The sequence below is a fragment of the Nycticebus coucang genome, chromosome 14, assembly GCF_027406575.1.
Source record: "Nycticebus coucang isolate mNycCou1 chromosome 14, mNycCou1.pri, whole genome shotgun sequence".
NCBI classification, from domain to species: Eukaryota; Metazoa; Chordata; class Mammalia; order Primates; family Lorisidae; genus Nycticebus; species Nycticebus coucang.
Genome location: NC_069793.1, coordinates 39238710 through 39256083, shown reverse-complemented (window position 1 = coordinate 39256083; position 17374 = coordinate 39238710).

Genomic DNA, 17374 nt, shown 5'->3' with positions numbered 1-17374 from the left:
AGATAAGGAAACATTGTGGGGTGAGTAGTGGAGAGAAGGAACTATCACTCCTAGGCCTGAAGAGACAAGGGGAAGGAGACTTAAAGAAATGTCTAGATGCAGAGGGGCAGTACCAGCAAGGGGCTGTGGCCCTCAGCAGAGGAGCCCCACTACGGCCAGCTCAAAGCTCAGCATGAAGGGAACCATGGGGAAAAAATGTCTACCTCTCCCCCATCTAGGCTCATATCTCCTGGAGTGCTTCTTATGATTGAACACAATCCAAACACAGAGTGCAAGCAAGTCATAAAGATCACACTATTGGACATAGTGAGGAAGGAAGGAAGAACCCATAAAAGAACAAACAGAACACACTCAGTACAGCCACCCTTCATTTCTTTAAATACAATTGCCCATCTGGCCATATCCACAAAATAATTTGTTACCTGTGGATTCTGTCCAAAGAGATATATAAAAAGGCCAAACTAACCCTCATTTGTTCCCAACCTAACCCTCAACCTAAAAGTTAAGCCCCTCAGTTGGGACACTGTCAACCCAAATCACAATGGCACATACATATTGTATGACTTGTTCTACAAGCTTATGGGCAGGCAGAAGAGTCATTTGACAATAATGGTGGTTTTTCCTAAACAGGCAAAATGGGTGCTAAATTACATCAATTTACTGAAATGGCTGTGGCCTGAGTAACTTCTATATAGACAACCATTTGAAATAAACCATCAGACAAAATGCTGAAGATTCCCTTATTATGCCAGTCTCCTTTTATTGCTATCTGAAATATAATAGAAAAAAGATAAAGAAGAATGGCTTTGTGGAATAATATACTTTAGCATATACATTTTTATTCATTATAGATCATCTACTGGGAAAGACAGTCTTAAAAAAATTTTTCTGTAATCTAGTAAGGACAATAAAAAATTCCATATATAATTTTTTTCAATATGCATTGCTCTCATAACTATTTTAGGCTTTCTTGAAAGGCAAAATCTCTATGATATACATCTTGCAAAAAATAACTGAATATATAATACTAAAATTATTTGCCTTTTATAAGTGAGCATTCTTATTTGCAAATAAGAAAACCTATTGTAATTAGTTTAAGCAGGGAAGAATTTATTTTAAAATACTAAATAACCCAGAAGGTCTTTTAAGAGAAAGAAAGATTAGGGCATTGAGGTTATAAAGCCTGGAAAGACGTCTAATTACAATCCAGTGGTGTTCCTTAAAGACCTCACAAGACCAGCATGTAAACATTTATCTCACAGAGCTGATGATGAGCCCTGGGCATGAAAACATCTACCATTCAACCCTCACAATTGACTGTCCTGGTGAATCCATAATAAAAAAATTTTTTTTGCAATATCTGCTCCCTCACAGTGTTTATTTTGCATAAAATCTCACACTTGTACCTCTGGTTGAGAGAAATGAGTCATATACTTTCACTCTACGTTCAAGGAAACTGAGAAAGTGAGTTTCTGATTTCCCAGTTTTGCTTTGGAGAAGACACAAACTGCAACAAATCTGCCGATTCTGGAACTTCACTACAAGGAGGAATCTTTGCCAGAGTTTGGAGTATAAAATACTCTCAAAGCCTGCTTTGACAAATGAAATCCTTTCTTACAGAGATTAAGAAGAAAATAAATTGACTTGGTAGTAGTAAAAGAAAATGAAGTATATTTGATAAGAAACTTTTTTTTTTTAATTAAAAGGAAGGCTTGGGGGACCAACAGCACTGATTCAGACGCAAAAATCATCCTGTGAGGGTGGTGCCTGTGGCTCAAAGGGGTAGGGCGCCAGCCCCATATGCCAGTGGCGGGTTCAAACCCAGCCCCCGCCAAAAACTGCCAAAAAGAAAAAAAAGTCATTCTGTGATATGAGTTTTCCCCCTGTTTAAGCAGTTTTATAGGGGTAAGGGAAATCAGAAAATGTAGGTATTGGAATGTATTACCTAAATCCCAAAGCGACAGAACCCATATGTTGGAGCATTCAGAAATATTCTAAAAGCCAAGAAAACATCTATTCCATAAAATATTTAGTATTTTTAGGAACTAAAATTAAATTAACAATATATCAAAAAAGATTTTTCAACTTGCATACTAACACAGTGGTTCTGACATTCAACCAACATAAGAATTCCCTGAAGACTCTTGCCAAGTTAAAGATTCAGATTCACTAGATCTAGATGGAAGCTCCCCCTCTGCATTTATAAAAAGTTCACAATTGACGCTTATGCTGCCAGTCCATGAACCAACCTTTAATTCACAGATTTCAGAAAAGCATTATTTCTAAAGCAGGTTAATCGATGTTCTTCCAGAAGGTTCAATGGTCAAATTAATTTGAACATCTTATACAGTTATTTTTTGAATAAAAATTCCATCAAGATTTTTGTAGACAGTGACAAACTATTGCTAAAATTTGCATAAAAATTCCTCCCAGCCGTGAGCATGGTATGTTCTTCCATCTGTGAACGTCTCTGCTATTTCCTTTTTCAGTGTTTGCTGGTGCTTGCTGCAGAGATCCTTCCCGTTCTTTGTTAAGTAAGTTCCAAGGTATTTAATTTTCTTTGATGGCTCTGTGAAGGAAAGTATATCTTAGATTTGATTTGCTACTTGCCTGTTCTTGGCATATATGAAGGCTACTTATTGGTGAACATTGATTGTATATCCTTAGAAACTTGTATTTCTTGATGACTTCCAGGAATCTCAAATTCCTGGAGTCCTTTACATTTTCTAAGTATAAGATCATATCATCAGCAAGGAGTGAGACTTCCTCTGTCCCTTTTTGGATAACATTGGTATCCATTTCTTGCCTGTTGGGTTGTCTAAGACTTCCAACACTATGTTGAATAGTAATGGTGATCATTTTTTTGTTTGTTTATTTGTTTGTTTTTTGAGTATCCCTGTGTGGTTTCTGTTCTAAGTGGAAATATTTCCATTTTTCTCCATTCAGCATGATATTTTCTGTGGGTTTGTCATAAATGGCTTCTATTAGTTTAAGAAATGTACCATCTATTCCAATTTTCTTAAATGTTCTTTTCAGAAAAGAATGCTGAACTTGCTGAATGCTTTTCTTTTGCATCTATTGAAAGGATCATATGGTTTTTGTTTTTATTTCTGTTTATGTGATGAATTACGTTTCTCGATTTGCATATGTTGAACCAACCTTGCTTCCTAGTTATGAAGCCCACTCGGTTGTGATGAATTATATTTTGATGTGTAGTTGAATTCTGTTTGTTTATTTGTTATTGAGCAGTTTTCTGTCAATATTCATTAATAAAATTGGACATAGTTCTCTTTTTCTGTTTTCCTTTCCTGGTTTTGGTATTTGTTGCATGACCTGAGATGCGAACGAGCAGTAGCTTTGCTGTAGGTGTAAACTCGCTCCTGTAATTATTAAGTCAAGAAACAGACTATACACCGTGGGATGGCATATAGCAAAGTTCTTTATTCCAAGTTTAAGTTTTATACTCTTCCAGTCACATACACACCTAATCCATTATCTATTAGCTGAATTTTAACTTGAAAGGAAATATTTATCATGTCAATGTAACCACTAGTGTAGTAAATCCCTTCCTCTAAACAGTGACTAGTTTTCCGAGCAGGGCACAAAGACGAAAGCAGCCATAGGGGAACAGAGTTAATAGAAGAATATCTTCAAGCATTCACTCAATTTACTCAGTATGAAGTAATGACTGTGTCTTTCCCTCAAGGCAGAGCACCTATAGACCTCTGACAATATGTTGTTAACCTATGTCAACCCTCTGGCCCGTATCTCTGAGGAAGGGCAGCATGCCCTTGGATCTCAGGCTTCACGGGGTATACTGCTTCAGAGAAAAGGCCTAAGGAATTTTACAATTCCAAAAAAGCCTAACTCTGTGAGTAACCCAGGGGGGTCCAAGCCTCTTAAGCCTCTGGAAGAAAAGCATGTCATTTTAAACTCACACTGAATTTACTTTGTGTGCTTGATGTAGGATAAGTTTATTTCTAAATATTATCCTACAGTATTAGAGTGTTTTTTGCTCCATAGTAGGAGTTGGAGAGAATTCCATCTACCTCAATATTTTGGAATAATTTGTTCAATATAGACATTAGCTCTATTTTGGTTGAAAGCATTTTGATAATTGTTATAATTTCAGTGCTTGACATTGGTGTGTTCATTTTCTTCCTGGTTGAGTCTAGTGACATAGTGTGATTCCAGGGATTGGTCCATTTCCTCTACACTTTCAAATTTCCGGGCATAGAGGTTTTTTGTTGGTGGTGTTTTTTTTGTTTTGTAGTATTTAGTGAAGATCTTTTGTATTTCAGTAGTATCTGTTATTTTCACATTTTTGTTTCTGGTTGAGCTTACTAGAGATCTTACTTTTTTTGTTTCTAATTATTCCGGAAAAGGATTTATCAATTTTATTTAACTTTTAAAAGAACTATTTTTTTGTTTCTTTAATCTTCTGAATAGTTCTTTTGTTTCCACACAAATTTGTGTGAAAACACACTTGAATCTTTATATTCTCCCACAGATTAATTTGTAACAGATTATAGGGTTAGATATTAGACATATTTAAAAAGTTATAGAATAAAGTAGCAGATAACTTTGAAATTATATTATTTGTTTAATTATGCATAACAAATCACTTCAAATCTTTTTTTTTCCTTAAACTACAATGAGCATTTATTATTTCTCTTTGATTTGGTTTGTCAGGGAGTCAAGAGTGGCTTAGATCTCTTAAGTGATTATATTCACATATTTACCGAAACAAGTTCATTTAGTATGTGTATCCATTCTCTTTTTCAATGTGCTGTGTACATTACATTTGTTTTATTTTAGTTATCAAATAAGAAAATATGTTTATAGGTTCAGTTACAAATGTTCCTCATAATACCTTTCCTCAGTAAAGTCACAGTTTTCTTAATTATCAATCCACTACCTTGAGGTTTATTTTGTATGCAGAAAGTATCTTTCATCTTTAAAAAAATAATAAAATAAAAGTGGTACAAATGGCTTATGAGTGAAGACTACCTTTGATCTTTTCCATATATGTAACTATACTGATAATACTATTTAGAAAATATCCACTTTTTTAAGCTGATATTCAATGTGTTTTGTTTAAGGATTACTCATATATAAGCCATATGTTAAAATGAAATATACTATAATATTTGTGCCTGTCTCCCCAACACAGTGAGATATTTGAAGTTATAAGTAATTTTTGTAGTTCTTTTTATCCTTAATGCATGGTTCAGAAAGGCACTTCCTATTTTATAAATAAATAATGGAATAAATTTACGAATGCTTAACTTAGTTACAACATAGAGCATGACTTTAATACTGATGTTTCAGACACCATTGAGTAGTGCTTCAGTGTCATCATGAGAGGAGCTGTCTCTTGTACAGCATTATAAAGTGTACTCTCAAAACAAGTGTTTCTCCCAAAATGAATGTCATTTGTGTGCAGAAAAAAAGTGGTAGTGATAAAACTTTTTAAAATAGTAGAATTTGTACTGTATAATATATGTTCTTTAAATAGTGCCCATTTTGATCATAGAATGCAGAGCCATTTGCTCTTAAATTGTTGTGAAACCAATAAGTTCAATTTTAAAAGACCTATAAAGGGGACAAAACTAGTGGAGTGCAGACTATTTAAGGATTAGAAACAAAGACCTGATGACAGAAGTGAGCAAGTACTGCCTGAGAGATGAGGGAAAGAGCAGAAGAGTGTGATTCTAGACATAATTATATCGATTAGGGTATCAAATTACCTTCAGACATCTCAGTCCTTTCCTCATCACTGATTTTAGTAGAAAATTGTAGGTAGTTCATCTTAAAATATCTGTAAGTTCTAATCAGATTGGCTTTAATAGATATTTAGATAAAATCACCTAAGTAATGGTAAGGACTGACAGAGATTAATTCAGAGCCAGGAAAATACAAAAGTCCTATTTTTAAAGGAAAAATAGGTTTTGAATCAGTTTAGTCTTGGTTTTTTTCCCACTATACTATTTCTACACATATAACATCAGGATAGCACTCTGAAGACCAGAGGTAAATAATATCATCTTATCTCAGATCTTATTCTCTCCTTATGGGCTCACATGAAACTTTCAGTATTTCTTATGGAACAAACATTTATTTATTTCTTCATTCAAATAAATTTAATTGGAAACTTATGTTAGGATTTATCTTGGGAACAATTAATACATTTCACCCTCCACAACAAGTAGGACTTCATGAAATTATTATTTTTAGAATATATTTTGGGTTATATAATGTTTTACTTTTATCTTTTGAAAGAGGAATCCATTAAAAAACTATGCCTAAATATAATTTCTCCTTTAAAAAATAAGACTTGTTAAAATATTGTTTAAACTTATCCAAATTGCACATAGAATTTCAGAATAGGGTATCACAGTTGTGGATCTGACATAACTATGTAATTTGAGAATTATCATACTATAAATGAATGCAATGTATATGTTGTGTTAGAAGGCCAATGCAAATGTCAATTAAGGAGAAATAGTGATTAACCATGTGAAATGCTACTGATAGTATGAAGGTGGTAAGACTCTAGAATGCACCTATTGGGGTGGAGCAAAATGGCAGACCACAAGGATTGTTAGGCTGAGCTTTTATAGTATGACTGGCGAAAGAAAGAGAACCAAACCATACCTGGTGTGGGGACCTTACTCAGTGTCATAGCTCGGGGTGCACTGTAAGGTGGTGGTATACTGGGGACAGTGTGTGATCTGGAACAGTGGAGATCTGGCACAGTAAGCAAGTGTTCTGCAGTTAACCAGAATGGTCAGACCCTCAACGGAGGTCTTGGACTGGAGGAAACCTATTGCAGTTTTCAGTTCTTGGGGGATGCTACACATAAAGTGGAAAGCTTAGAAGAGTGGACACATTTGAACAGTACAGAGCAGCCAGATTTGAGTGCCAGTGAGTGTGAATTTGTCATTGTTGTGGTGGCAAGTGGGGAAACCATAGTTCAGAGGCCCTGGATCCTAATGGTGCCATTGTGGGAAGGTCATGAAAGGCCAAGAGAGTGAGCCTTTTACCAGGAGCCTAAGGTACAGCCATCTTTGTTCCACCTGCCAGTATCAGAACTCCACACTTAGGACAGGCTCAGGGACTCCTACACCCCTTGGGAACTGTTGTCAAGGGGCATTGTGAAATCTGCCTCTGAAGGATTCTGGAGAGCTTTATGATAACAACCCAGCACGACCTGATACTAAGGAAATAATCAAGCAATTTCCAAGGACAACAAAGTTGGGAAGCAAGACCATACCTGGGAACTAGAGAGAGTTTTCTAGTTGTGTTCTCTGTTCCCTAAAAACTACAACACCACTTGGTGTCCCAGCAATATATTCCAACATGAACATATATATGTATAATTCTATTAAAATTGGTCCCATATATATATATATATATATATATATATATATATATTTTATAAGTATTTTTTCCTTCTCTTTGTTGCTGAGGTTGCTGTTATTTTTGGCAATTCAAGTTTTTTTGTTGTTGTTGTTTTGTTTTTATATATTTTTTCCTAATTTGCTTTCTTGGTTCTATTCATAACTTCAATTTTTAATTTCATCAAGAACAAGGAGTCCTGTATTTTTTGGTTGTGGTATTTTACCCTCATTTGTTCTCTCTCTATATATATTTACTCCTCTGTATTTTCTCTTTTCTAATCTTTCCCACATAAATACTCATGCAACAGCAGAGATACCCCCTCCTTTTTTTTTTTTTTTTTTTTTTTTGGTCTTTCTTCTTTCTTCCTTTTCTCCTATTCCTTCTCTCTCCTTTACTTGATACAACCATATTTTTTACAACCATATTTTTAATTTCCTTTATATATTCTTATTTTATTATTATTCTCCTTCTTTTTTTTTTTCAGAATGCTGGGGTGGCACAGCTGTAGTCTGGCAGGGAGGTCATGACAGTTGTCTGGCTCAAGGAGGCCAAGAGATCATGATCTAGGGAGCCCTTCTACCTTTGCACTAGGAAAAAGTTAATGGCAACACCACCCTGCAGAATTTTTCTATTTCTTTTCTATTCTTACTTAATTTTTCCTTCATATTTTTTGTTTTTGAACTTTTCCTTCTCTTCCTATTTTTGGCAAAGGAAGAGTCTGACTTGGCTCAGGCTGGTAAATATCTCTTGATTTCAAGGAACCTACCCAGCCAACCCCCTCAAAATGTTTGATATACAGACAGGCATTAGCACCATGCTGATCAATACCATTTCTTCTGTCACTCTCATCTTCTTTTCCTATCCTCCTTCTCTCCTGTTCCTCACTCTTTTCTTTCATTTCATTTCATTTTTTAAATTTTCTTTTGCTCTTTCCTTCTTTTTCCTTCTTTCTTTTCCTCTTTTTTCTCCCTGCTTGCTCTTTGCCCTTCTTTTCCTTTTAGCCTTATACCAAGAGGTCTCCTCAACACCTAAACTCCGAGACAAGATAATTTGAAGCAAACGAGGAAGTTAGAAGGAAAAAGGAGGAAAAGGAGGTGAACAAGAAGAAAGCACACATGAGAAGAAACCAACTGAAAATGAAGCTCCATGGAAAGCCATACTGTTTTGACAGAGCAACTCCTCCAAGGGACCATGAGGCAGCTACTACAGCAGACTCAATCCTATAAAGAATTACTGGATTTTACAAAAAAGGGAATTTAAAATATGGATAATAAAGGTAATAAAGAGAATGGAAGAGAAAATGGAAAGACAGAACCAAAAGTCAGATGAGAGGCATACAGAATACAGAAGGGATATGGTGGAGCATAAGGAAATAAAGGAGACAAATAAGGAATGTAAAGATGCAGTGGAAAATATCAAAAATAGGCTAGACCGTGGAAAAGAAAGAGCCTCAGAGCTAGAGGATAAAGTTTTTGAGTTAAACAAGGTAGTTAAAGAGGCAAAAAAGAAGAGAGACAAAGCAGAACAATCACTTACAGAAATATAAGGCTTCATGAAGCATTCAAACATATGAATAATAGGGACCCGTGAAGGGGAAGAAGATTGTCCCAAAGGAATAGAAGCCCTACAGGAGATTATAATAAATGAAAACTTCCAAAGTTTACTAAAAATTCAAACACACTATTTTTAGATGGATATTGAACCCCAGGTCATCTCAACTCAAACAGAGCTTCTCCAAGACACACTGTAATGAACCTGTCCAAAGTCAAGACAAAGGAGAAAATTCTGCAAACAGCTAGGAGTAAGCACCAATTGACCTACAGGGGCAGAGCCATTAGGATGACAGCAACTGAAACTTTCCAAGCCAGAAGACAATAGTCATTCATCTTCAACATTCTTAAATAAGACAATTTTCAGTCCAGAATTCTATATCCTGCTAAACTAAGGTTCAAATTTGATGGAGAAATCGAATCTTTTGCAGATATACAAGCACTGAGGAAATTCACCACAAAAGGACCATCTCTACAAGAAAAACTTAGACTTATTTTCATCATTGATTATCACAATGGGTTGCCAGCAACTTCTAGAAACTAAATGTCGGGTGGCGCCTGTGGCTCAGTGAGTAGGGCACCGGCCCCATATACTGAGAGTAGCGGGTTCAAACCCAGTCTCGGCCAAACTGCAACCAAAAAATAGCCGGGCATTGTGGCGGGTGCCTGTAGTCCCAACTGCTCGGGAGGCTGAGGCAAGAGAATCGCGTAAGCCCAAAAGCTGGAGGTTGCTGTAAGCCGTGGGACATCATGGCACTCTACAGGCGGCAAAGTGAGACTCTGTCTCTACAAAAAAAAAAAAAAAAAGAAAGAAAAAGAAACTAATGTCAAAACTTAGCTTTTACAATGATGCAAAGGAGTAAACTACACAATTTACTTTCACAGAATAAGAATAGAATTCCACTACATTTATCAATTCTCTCAATATGGATTGTGGTTTGAATTTACCACTGAAAGGACACAGACTGGTTAATTGGATAAAAAAGCACAGGCCATTCATATGCTTATGCTGTCTCCAGGAAACACAGCTAGGAAGGACAAATCATGACTCAGGGTTAAGGAAAGGAAAACAGTATTTGAAGCAAATGGAAATTAGAAGGAGGGGTTATGATCTTATTCCAGCTACAAATGGATTTGAAGTAACTAAAGTTAAGAAAGACAAAAATGGACACTTGATACTGGTCATGGGAACAATACAACAAGAAGACATTTCCATTTTAAATATTTATGAAACCAACTTAAATGCTCCCAGATTTATAAAATAGACCTTGAGTGGACTGAGCAATATCATATCCCATAACGCCATAATGGCTGGAGTCTTTAACATCCCTCTGACAGAACTGGACAGATCCTCTAAACAGAAACTAAGCAAAGATAAAAAGGACCTAAATGTGACCCTAGAACAAATGGTATTAATAGACATACACAGAACACATCATCCCAAAGCTAAAGAAAATACATTTTTCTCATCAGCTTATAGCACATACTCCAAAATACATCACATCCCAGGATACAAATCAAACTTCAACAAAATTAGAAGAATAGAAATTATATCTTGTCTTTTGTCCTACCCTAAGGCAGTAAAGGTGGAACTCAACTCCAACAAAATGTTCATCACCACAAGAAAGCATGGAAATTAAACATCTTTATGCTGAATGATAGGTTGGGTTCAGGAAGAGATAAAAATAGAAATTATTAAATTCCTCAAACTTAGCAACAATGAAGACACAAGTGACCAAAACTAAGTGACCAATAATCTCATAAACTATCTTACATAATCGGAAAAAGAAGAACAATCAAATCCTAAACCCAGCAAAAGAAAAAAAAATAACCAAAATTAAATCAGAGATGAATGAAATAAAAAAAAAAATCAGAAAATTGACAAATCAAAAACTTAGCTTTTCATAAAAATAAATAAAGTGGTAAACGTTTGGCCAGACTAACTACAAACCGAAAAGTAAAATCTCTAATAACCTCAATTAGAAATGATAAAGAGGAAATAACAATAGATGCCACAGAGATACAAGAGATTATCTTTGAATACTAATAGAAACTCTATGTCCAGAAATTTGACAATGTGGAGCATATGGATCAGTAGTTAGAATCACACCCTCTCCCTAGACCTTACCAAGAAGAAACAGATCTCCTAAACAGAGCAATTTCAAGCTGTTTTGAAATACAAAAAACAAACAAACAAACGACAAAAAAAAAACAATAAAATATCTCTCATGAAAAAAATGCTCTGTTCTAGATGACTTCATACCAGAATTCTATCAAACCTTTAAAGAAGAGTTTATATCCATACTGCAGAAATTGTTCTCAAAATTTGAGAAGGAAGGAATCTCCCCCAACATGCTTTATCACCCTGATATCAACACCAGGAAAAGACACAATTAAAAAGGAGAACTTCAGAGCAATTTCACTAATGAATATGGATGGAATAATTCTCAATAAAATTCTAGCCGATAGATTACAGCTTCTCATTAAAAAAAAATCATACATCATGATCAAGTAGGATTCATCACAGTGACATGTGGTTGCTTTAACATACGCAAGTCTGTAAATATAATTCATCGTACCAACAAAAGCAAAAACAAAGACCATATGATCTTCTCAATAGATGCAGAAAAAGCATTTGATAAAATTCAGCATTTGATAAAATTCAGAACACTTAAGAACATAGGCATAGGCAAGCACCTTTCTTAAACTGATTGAAGCCATCTACAACAAACCCACAGCTAAATTTATACTGAATGGAGTAAAACCAAAATATTTCCACTTAGAACTGGAACCAGACAAGGTTGTCCTCTATTACCACTAATATTTAACATAGTGCTGGAAGTTCTAGCCAATACAATCATGCAAAAAGAGGTCAAACTTTCTCTCTTTGCTGATGATGTGATCTTATACTTAGACAACCCTAAAGACTCAACCACAAGAATCCTGGAAGTGACCAAAAAATACAGTAATGTCTCAGGATATAAAATCAATGTCTACAAATCAGTAGCCTTTGTATTTGCCAATAACAGCCAAGCCAAGAAGCTAATCAAAGACACAATTCCCTTCACAAGAGCTTCAGGATAAATGAGATAACTAGGAATATACCCAATAGCAGAGGTGAAGCACCCCTGTAAAGAAAATTACAAAACACTAAGAAAAGAAATAGCTGAAGGTACTAACACATGGAAGAACATATCATGCTAATGGCTGGAAGGAATCAACATTGTTAAAATGTCTATACTTCCCAACAGCTTCTACTACCAGCACTTAGGGCACTCACCCCTGTGCTCAAGCAATCATTGTCAATGACAAAGTGACTGTTGAAGTTATAATTGTATTAAATTAATGCTAATAATTTGGATATCTTATTTTATTTTTGGCCGCTGGCGTAACATTAGCCCTTAAATGAGCATATGTGGTTTTTGTTTTTGTTTTTCCTTTTTCCCCTTGGGTACAGGTGTAAAAAAATTGGATATAGGAAATGTGTTATTCTTGCACCCTTGGATTGTAAAATATAAATTTTTGTGAGATTTCAAAGATTAAGATTATTTTGATAACATTATTTACAGATTTAGAAAAGAAGTGGTTATCACAAGTCTGTTAAGGGGGAAAACTACTGCATAAAATAACTAACTTGGAATAAATATTTTGCATCAGTTAAAAAAAATGTCTATACTTCCCAAAGCAATCTATAGATTCAATGAAATCCTCCATTAAAATACTAACATCATACTTTTAAGATTTGGAATAAATAATTCTATATTTTGTATGGAAGCAGGAAAAACCCTGTATAGCCAAGGCAATTCTTATTAATAAAAACAAAGCTGGGGGCATCAGCAATCCACACTTTAGGCTCTACTAAAAGGCCTTAGTGATCAAACAGCATGTTATTGACATAAAAATAGACATAGACAGTTGGAACTGAATAGAAAGCCATGAGATGAAACGAATGTCTTACAGCCCCCTGATTTTTGACAAACAAAACAAAATCATATACTGGGGAAAGATTCCCTATTCAAAAAATGGTGCTAGCAGAACTGGATTACCTCATGTAAAAGACTGAAAATAGACACACACCTTTCACCACTCACATAAATTGATTCATGATAGATAAAGGATTTAAATCTAGGGCATGCAACAATAAAAATACTTGAAGAAAATGTGGAAAGATATCAACCTGGTGAAAGATTTTATGAAGAAGACTTCTCTGGCAATTGTAACAACAAAAAATAAACAAATGAGACTTAATTAAACTGAACAGCTTTTGTACAGCTAGGAGACAACAACCAAAACAACTAGACAACCTTCAGAATGGGAAAAGATATGTGCATTTTGAGAATTGGACAACTATATATTCCTGTCTGCTGTTTTGTCTTATAATGTAGTAACAGAAAGACGTTTTTAAAAGTTGGAGAATATTCATGATGGCATAAAAAGAGTCATGTATTTTGGGTAGTGACCAATGATGTCAGCTCTAAAGATAAGTAACTTAAAAGTCTAAAACTGTAGAACTTCAGTTGTAGCTGTATGAGGCATGCTGTATTTTTCCAAGTTAGTATCTCTCTTTCCTTAATTCTGCTTTTTCTTTTATGGATGTGCTCATCGATAAACTCTGTTCTGGTGCTTCTCTCTGATGGTACTTTGCTAGCGATTCTAACAAAAGTCACACATTTCTAACTAAGTAGGCAGGCTTGTGCCGTAAAGCCTAAAAAAATATTTTCATTGATTAGAAATTAGTACTGAGCCATATGTTTCTCATAAGTGGAGACAATGTTTCCACCAAACAAGCTTAATGTCAAAAGAGAAATATGTCCCTTGGAGAAATCAAGGAGTATAATTAGAAGAAGGAAAAATAGAAGTTAGCTAGGGAATCAGACATTACAGCAAATTTTGTTTAAAATGGGCACTTATAAATGACTTTTCCTTTTAACTACTCAAGTGAGGAACAAGCAATGTCCATTTCTTGAAACATGGAAGCCTGTGAGTACCGACATGTAGACCACGGCAGGAAACACCAAACGAGAATAATGGGGATCAGTGTAGCTAAAACTAGTACCCTCAGTTTATTACTCTTGAGACTCCAAAATGTAGAGATGAGCCTCAACAGAACTTCCCAAATGTTTTCAAGGAATCTTGTAAGACATGCAAGAAACTTTTCTTTGAATATATTAAGTCTGAAATCTGGATAGAGTGCTTAACATACAAATATAAACTATCACATTTCTGTTTCTGAAGGTAATTTTAGACAATATACCAACCTCATAAAGAGTGATGTAGTTTGGATATTTGTCCCCTCCAAATCGCTTGTCGAAATTTGATACCAGGTGTTGAAGGTGAGACATAAAATTAGATGTTCGGGTCATAGAGGTAGCTCCCTTATGATTGGCTTGGTGTGATCTGCATAGTAATGAGTGAATTTTCAGTTTATTTTTTATTTTTATTTTTATGTATTTATTGTTAATTATTATTATTATTATCATTATTATTTTGCAGTTTTTGGCCGGGGTCAAGTTTGAACCCACCACCTCTGGTATATGGGGATGGCACCATATTCCTTTGAGCCACAGGCACTGCCCATGAATTTTCACTTTAATAGTGCATGTTAGAATAGAATGTTAGAAAGAGTGGAAGTCACCCTCTTACGCTTTAGCAAAACTCTTGCGGGCATTTGTGTCCATGTCCTAGGACTTGGTAGCAGGCTGGAAGGGAGAGTGAGGACGTGGAGTAGGTGATGGAAGAAATTTCTAAGCAATAACGAATTCAAGAACTGGCGTGGCTGCTTCTAACAGGCAATAACTAGCTATCAGAGAAAAGAAAGGACCTAAGTTTGGGTTTTGTAATTAAAAGGGAAGCAGATTGTAAAACGTAGGAAAATGTGTAACCTAGACGTGTGGTAGAGAAGGAGAAAGAAAAGCAGTTTCAGGAGAAAAAAAATTTAAGGGGCCTGTAAATAACCATTTGCTAAAGAGATTAGCAGAAATAAAAGGGGGCCAGGTATGATTTGTCAATGGAAAAAAAGACTCAAAAGCATTTCAGAAATCTTTGCGGAAGCCCCTCTCATCACAATTCTAGATACCTATGAAGAAAGAATGGTTTTGGAGACCAGCCCGGGCTCCACTGCCCCGCACCATTTCAGGATGCTGCTCCCGCCAGCCTCCCAGTTGTTCAGCTGCCCTCACAGTCTCAACAGGCCCCAGGTGCTGCTTGGACTGTACTCTGGAGGATGCAATCCCTAAACCAAGCGGGGGGGGGGGTTGAGGGGGTATCTTCCATAGGATGATAAATATTCAGGTGCAGATAATGCAAGAACGATGAAGGATTGGCAACTTCCACCTAGCATAGATTGCATATTGCCTTTTATTTATTTAATCCTAGATGCTTTATATATTAGTATTGAAAATATTAAAATGTATGACAATATTCTCTTTTTTTCCAAATTCCCATTCCCCTGAATATCTACCTAAAAGTAAAGCAAATTTACAGCTTAGCTGTATTACCTAATATTCAACATCTATATAAGCACTTTAAAATATACCAAAACATGTAGATGCCAGATGTACATTTTCGAAGATACAGTAGGTTTACTGATATTGAAATAGATCAATGGGTAATCGGAATGTAGGCCACTTCCTTCACAATATTAGCATGTTCCATATAAAAAAATAGATTGCTTTATCTGCAACGTAGGCAAAGATTTGAAGATATATAGCTTTGGTAAACTTCCAAAACCTCCCTCCCATTTCCTCCAACTTCAGTGATGAATGATACTGTATTGAAAGTTCTAATATCAGAATTTGAATTGCATGTCATGTAACTCAGACACACATGCCAAACGAACTCTTTGGGCTTCTTTGCTACCAAGTTTAAAGTTGAAAAGCTAATTGTCCAATATAATTTTATCATTTGATGGATAAAATACGTGTATGGAAAAGATGTATTTGTTATGCATGTCTATATGCATATATAAAGATGTTTGTTTCATAGCAAATGTTAACAAAAAACATATGCAGACATAATTTTTCTCTCTGCAAATTTAAGATTTCTTTAAAAATACAGAATTCCTAGAAAAATGTTTATCTAGGAGCATTTAGAGATTATGTTGCTTATCTAATACATTTTTAAGGCAAAACAAAGCAAATACAAAGATTGGGAGACTTAGATGTGGTTGCACAGTCTTCATCTGATTCTCTTACGTATCTTAAGGCAGCCGTCAAACCAGCTATCCTGAGGCAGAGTTCTTTGTTTTATTTAGTTAAACATTATAAAGGCAAATGCCTCGTGAACATATTCAGTGGAGATCAAACTTCCTATGCCTATAATTAAAAATAAGATTTTCATTGTGATTTTGTTTTCTTGACAAAGCATTTACATGAATCTTATTAAAGAAGAGTAGCAGATGTCAAGAATTAAGTTTAATTTGTTAACATCATTTCATTTGACCCATATCTTCAGACAGAGATTTAAAGTGGCAGAGTGAATTTCTTAACCTTTACACACCTATTTCTGTAACTGAATAAAAACCAGAGTTGTTTTGTACGGATGTTAATACGAGTTAAAAAGGTAGTGTTTCTAAATTAGCACTTAATGCAAACTCTGCACATACCAGATGGTACTCCAGTGTTGATCCTTTCTATTTGTTCCTATTTATTTTAACAGAATTACATTTTATGTTATTGGTTATTAATGAAGAGAAATATAGTGAGAAGTAAAACATATTTTTTTTTGTTTTTCATGATAGTTCACAGGCAAACCAGAGATAGGTTTGAACCTAATACACTTACATACGTGTGAGAAGCACAAAAGGCATTCACAAGGTAATTTCCTGGGAATAGTGTCACACAGCCTTTCATTACCTCAAGGGAAGTGCTGAAGGTCCCTATCACTCCAGCACTGTGTCCCTCTGCGGCATTGTTTCAGAATTTATTTCACTTCATACCCCTTAACATATCACCTTTATGACCTGGGTAAGTTGGTACTTTTTTCCCTGTTCCTTAAGAATTCCCAAAATACTAGTAACATTTTCATTTGCATTTCAAATTCAGATAATAAGGATTTTGCTTATCATTTTCTTGCCTGTGGTGAGAGGAAAAAACAATTATGATTTATGAACTGTAAATGTGAAAACATAATGCTATAATGTTAGGGCTACACAGCTGCATTCAAGCAGAGATTAATTCATTCAATAGATGTTGATAGAGTACCTGGTTATATAGGACTAGAAAAAAAATTGTGACATTTATACAAAAGGTGATTTTAGGGTGGCACCTGTGGCTCAAAGGAGTAGGGTGCTGCCCTCATATACCGGAGGTGGCGGGTTCAAACCCGGCCCTGGCCAAAAACTGAAAAAAAAAAAAAAAAGGTGCTTTTAGAGACGAATGAGGACTTTGGGTAAGTACCCATCCTTTAAAATACTCCTGTGT